Source organism: Theropithecus gelada, chromosome 1 (assembly GCF_003255815.1).
Source record: "Theropithecus gelada isolate Dixy chromosome 1, Tgel_1.0, whole genome shotgun sequence".
In the NCBI taxonomy this organism is placed as follows: Eukaryota; Metazoa; Chordata; class Mammalia; order Primates; family Cercopithecidae; genus Theropithecus; species Theropithecus gelada.
The window spans coordinates 83,122,980-83,128,718 of record NC_037668.1 but is presented as its reverse complement, the minus strand read 5'-3'; positions in this window follow the sequence as shown (position 1 = coordinate 83,128,718).

The window sequence follows — 5,739 nt, the reverse complement described above, 5'->3', positions numbered from 1 at the left end:
GGTGCTGCCAGAGGTGCAGGTGGGCCGGGGCAGCCACAGGCTGGTGGCTCAGAGAAGCCAGTGCCTGGAGGGAGTGTGGCCAATGAGGAGGCACGGTGGGACTTAAGTTGCTTATTATATGTACTCCCAACTGCTTGTTGAAACTAAAGTGAATCCTCCCTTAAATAAGGTATCAACTAGAACCTCAGGTCATCTCTATAGTTTTTAAAACACAATTTTCCATTTCAAAAAAACTATGCTGATAAAAATATAAGAAGTGACTGATAATCAAGAGAAAAATCAGACAATAGAAACAGACCCACAAGAGATCCAGGTATGGAAGTTATCAGACACAAACTATAAACAGCTGTGATTAATGTTTGCAAAATTAAATGACAAGATAGCTTCAGCACAGATGTGGAAGTCATAAAAAATTAAAGTGAATTTATAGAAATATATACAATAACTAAAATTAAGAACACAATAAGTAGACAACAGCAGATTAGGCCAGGTGCGGTGGCTCATGCCTGTAATTCCAGCACTTTGGGAGGCCAAGGCAGGCGGATCATGAGGTCAGGAGATCGAGACCATCCTGGCTAACATGGTGAAACCCCATCTCTACTAAAAATACAAAAACTTAGCTGGGCATGGTGGTGGGCACCTGTAGTCCCAGCTACTTGGGAGGCTGAGGCAGGAGAATGGTGTGAACCCAGGAGGCGGAGATTGCAGTGAGCCGAGATCACATTATTGTACTCCAGCCTGGGCAACAGGGCAAGACTCTGTCTCAAAAAAAAAAAAAAAAAAAAAAAAAGCCAGCAGATTAGATATAGCTGAAGGGAGAATTTGTGAATGAGAAAAGAGGCAGAAAAAAATATTGAGATGAGCATGAAGAGAGAGAAGAATATAACACTTTAGGAGGCCAAGGCAGGTGGATCACTTGAGCCCAGGAATTTGGGACCAGCCTGGACAACACAGTGAGACCCTGTCTCTACAAAAAAAAATTTTGAAAATTAGCCAGGCAGATGGCTCATGTCTCTACTCCCAGCTACTTGGGAGGCTGAGGTGACAGGATTGTTTGAGCCCAGGAGATTGAGGCTGCAGAGAACTGGGAACACACCACTGCACTCCAGCCTGGCAACAGTGTGAGACCCTGTCTCAAAAAAAAAAAAATTATAAAATAAACAAACATAGGAGACAAATGTGATTTGGTGAAAAAGGTCTCACATTTATGTAATTAATGTCCCAGAAGGAGAAGAGAGAGACAATGAAACAAAAGCAATATATGAAGAAATAATGACCGAGAATTTTCCAAGCTAATTAAAGACCTCAAACCACATACTCAACAAACTCTACAAACTCCATTGAAGATAAATACAAAGAAAGCCACATCTAGACATATCACACTAAAACTGCTTCAAAGCAAGACAAAATACAAAAATTGTACACTGCATAAGAAAATAAAATTCAACTTTTCATTCCAAAGTGGTTACCTAGGAAGGCTAACTGGTTTTGTCTCCTTACCGGGTTCTCTGCCTTCACTTTTCCTCCCTTCTAAACCATTCTCCAAATTGAGTTAGGTTGATCTTTCTACAATTTAAGTAGCATCATTTCTGTCCTCTGCATAAATGTTTCTGTGACTTTCCATTCCCTCAGAATAAAGTTCAATTTCCTTATTGCAGTTTAAGCGGCCCTCTTGGAACTGGTGTCTGTCCACCTTCTTAGCTTCTTTTCTCACTACTACATGTTGAATATCTCTCATCGGAAATGCTTGGGACCACAAGTTTTTCAGATTTTGGACATTTTTGGATTTTGGAATATTTGCATATACACAATAAGATATCTTAGGAATGGGACCCAAGTATAAACACAAAAGTCATTTGTTTTATACAAATCTTATTTTTATTTATTTATTTATTTATTTATTTATTTATTTATTTTTTTTTTTTTTTTTTTGAGGCGGAGTCTCGCTCTGTCACCCAGGCTGGAGTGCAATGGCCGGATCTCAGCTCACTGCAAGCTCCGCCTGCCGGGTTTACGCCATTCTCCTGCCTCAGCCTCCCGAGTAGCTGGGACCACAGGCGCCTGCCACCTCGCCCGGCTAGGTTTTTTTTGTATTTTTTAGTAGAGACGGGGTTTCACCGTGTTAACCAGGATGGTCTCGATCTCCTGACCTCATGATCCGCCCGTCTCGGCCTCCCAAAGTGCTGGGATTACAGGCTTGAGCCACCGCGCCCGGCTATTTTTTAGACAGAGTCTCACTCTGTCACCCAGGATGGAGTGCAGTGGTGTGATCTCGACTCACTGCAACCTCTGCCTCCTGGGTTCAAGCGATTCTCCTGCCTCAGCCTCTTGAGTAGCTGGAACTACAGGTGTGTGCCACTACATCGGCTAATTTTTTTTTTTGTATTTTTAGTAGAGATGGGGTTTCACCACGTTATCCAGGATGGCCTTGATCTCCTGACCTTGTGATCCGCCTGCCTTGGCCTCCCAAAGTGCTGGGATTACAGGCATGAGCCACTGCGCCCAGCCTTTATACACACCTTATACACCTAAACTGAAGATAAATTTATTTATTTATTTATTTATTTATTGAGATGGAGTCTCTCTCTGTCACCCAGGCTGGAGTACAGGGGAGTGATCTGAGCTCACTGCAACTTCCACCTCCTGGGTTCAAGCAATTCTTCTGCCTCAGCTCCTGTGTAGCTGAGCTCACAAGTGTGCCACCATGTCCAACTAATATTTTTTTTTTTTTCAGATGGAGTTTCACTCTTGTTGCCCAGGCTGGAGTGCAATGGTGCAATCTTGGCTCACTGCAACTTCCGTCTCCTGGGTTCAAGCGATTCTCCTGCCTCAGCCTCCCGAGTAACTGGGATTACAGGCAACCACCACCATGTCTGGCTAATTTTTTGTATTTTTAGCAGAGGCAGCGTTTCACCATGTTGGCCAGGGTGGTCTTGAACTCCTGACCTCAGGTGATCTGCCTGCCTCGGCTTTTCAAAGTGCTGGGATTACAGATGTGAGCTATCACTCTCTGCCTGAAGATAATTTTATATTAAGTCAATGCAAAAGTAATTGCAGTTTTGCCATTAAGAGCAATGGCAAAAACTGCAATTACTTTTGCACCAACCAAATACACATTTTTAATTTTATGCATGAAACAAAGTTCGTATACATTGAACCATCAGAAAGCAGAGGTGTCACCATGTGAGCTACTGATGTAGACAATCTGTGATTATCTGGCATCACCATCACTCCTGACTATGAATATGTATGCTACCAATAAGCAATTTTTTTCTTATACCATTCACACTTAAGTACTTAACAGTAAAAAATATGCCATATGCTTAATACAGTGAAAGAATAATGTGTTCAGCATACCTAAACAGGGCAGTATCATCCCCAGAATACCTATATTAGCTGTTAAACAACAACAATAACAAACAATGGCAGGCTTTCAGTTTCCACCCATGTTTTGTCTGCAATCTATCACATGAAGTCAAGTGCGGAGTTTTCCACTTGTGGCATCAAGTCAGCACACAAATTTTCAAATTTTGGGGGCTGGGCATGGTGGCTCACACCTGTAATCTCAGCATTTTGGGAGGTCGAGGGAGGCAGATCACTTGAGGTCAGGAGCTTGAGACCAGCCTGGCCAACATGGTGAAACCCTGCCTCTACTAAAAATACAAAAATTAGCCGGACATGGTGGCAGATGCCTGTAATTCCAGCTACTTGGGAGGCTGAGACAGGAGAATCGCTTGAACCTGCGGCAGAGGTTGCAGTGAGCCGAGATGGCACCACTGCACTCCAGCCTGGGTGACAGAGTGAGACTCCACATCAAAAAAAAAAAAAATTCAAATTTTGGACTGGGTGCAGTGGCTCACATGCCTATTATCCCAGCACTTTGGGAGGCCGAGGTGGGAAGATCACTTGAGCTCAGGAGTTTGAGACCAGCCTGAGCAGCATGGTGAAACCCCATCTCTTAATAAGAAAACAAAAAAGAATAAGAAAATAAATTTTTTTCCCCAGATTTCAGGTTAGGAATGCTCAATCCATCTCTCTCTAGAATTCTATACTCCACTGGCTTTTAATTCATTCAAATTGCTTTATTTTCACCCACAACAGGACCTTTGCACATGCTGTTCCTGTTCTTTTGAACTTTCTCTCCTTATTTCATAATCCTTTTCCTGGCTTTCCAACCTTATGTCAGATTATAGTTTGAATGTCATCTTCTCTGGGAAACTTTTCAGTTTTCATAGACTTGGTAATTACCCCCACAGAGGGCAAGAATTTGCCCCTTATGTCCTGAAATTCCCCCATCAAAGTACCTATCATGCTTTATGACTATTATTTGTCGATTTCCCTTTATTATAGACGGTAAGTTCCAAAGGGGCAGAAATTGTGTAATGTTTTTCTCACAGTTGTCTCCCTAGTCCTCAGCCTGGCTCAAAGTAGATATTCAATAAATAATCTGAAAAACTACTTACTAACATTAGAAAACCCTCAGTCTTCAAGATAATTCATCATACCTTACTTCTAGATGTAGCTATTTTTTTTTCTTTTTCCTTTAGAACCTTTCTAGAGAAAGAGGTATGGGAATTGAATGTAATTTAAATTTTTAAAAATCTTCTCAACATTTTCTAGATTTTACTGCAATAAAAATAAAAATGTAAATGAAAATTATGAATATTCATCTCATAGGCCCCACCCCTGCTATCCCAATTCCACAGTTTGAAGTACTCACTTGCTTTCTTATATGCAAAAAAAGTATGATTATACTACTCGCATCCTCAAATGACACTCTGCCTTTTCAGTCACTCCAGGATCCGGTTCCAAAATGGACTTCCTTGTTTTTTGTGGCCTTTTGTGGCTCCTTTCCAGTTTTTATCACAGACTTTGTTTTTCTCTGCTTCCTCTTCTCAGCTAAGCACAGCTTCCTCTGTCATGTTCTATAAACCTGCCACCGTTGATGAGTCTTTTAACGTGCCATCTGATTCAGTTGGCTTTCTCATGACCTCTTAGATTCAACCTCAAATTTTAGTGACAATTTTTTCGTTACCTGTTACTTCCTCTCTCCTTGTAATTCATTTCTTAGTCACTAACTCTTCAAACACAAGGCAGAATTGAATGCCCTCACTTTGCCATCATCAAATTTTTGTTTGTGCCAAGAATAGTACCTGGCACCTAGTAAATAGAATCATTTTTATTCTATTTATTAAATTTATTGAATATATTATTTATTGAATTATTTATTGAATAAATTTATTCAGATAAACATTTAAAACTTCATTGTGTACCTAGAAGTTCATACTTAATAAAATTTTATTTCAATATATACATTGTGACTCAAACCAATTATAGGCATTCCTTCTTGTCATTGTTGTTCAGAAGTATGAGAAGGTTTCCTTTTGTTACTTTTTTTTTTTTTTTTTTTTTTTTTGAGACAGAGTCTCGCTCTGCCGCCCAGGCTGGAGTGCAGTGGCCTGATCTTGGCTCACTGCAAGCTCCGCCTCCTGGGTTCACGCCATTCTCCTGCCTCAGCCTCCCGAGTAGCTGGGACTACAGGCGCCCGCCACCTCGCCCGGCTAGTTTTTTTGTATTTTTTAGTAGAGACGGGGTTTCACCGTGTTAGCCAGGATGGTCTCGATCTCCTGACCTCGTGATCCGCCCGTCTCGGCCTCCCAAAGTGCTGGGATTACAGGCTTGAGCCACCGCGCCCGGCCCCTTTTGTTACTTTTTTTTTTTTTTTTTTTTTTTTTTTTT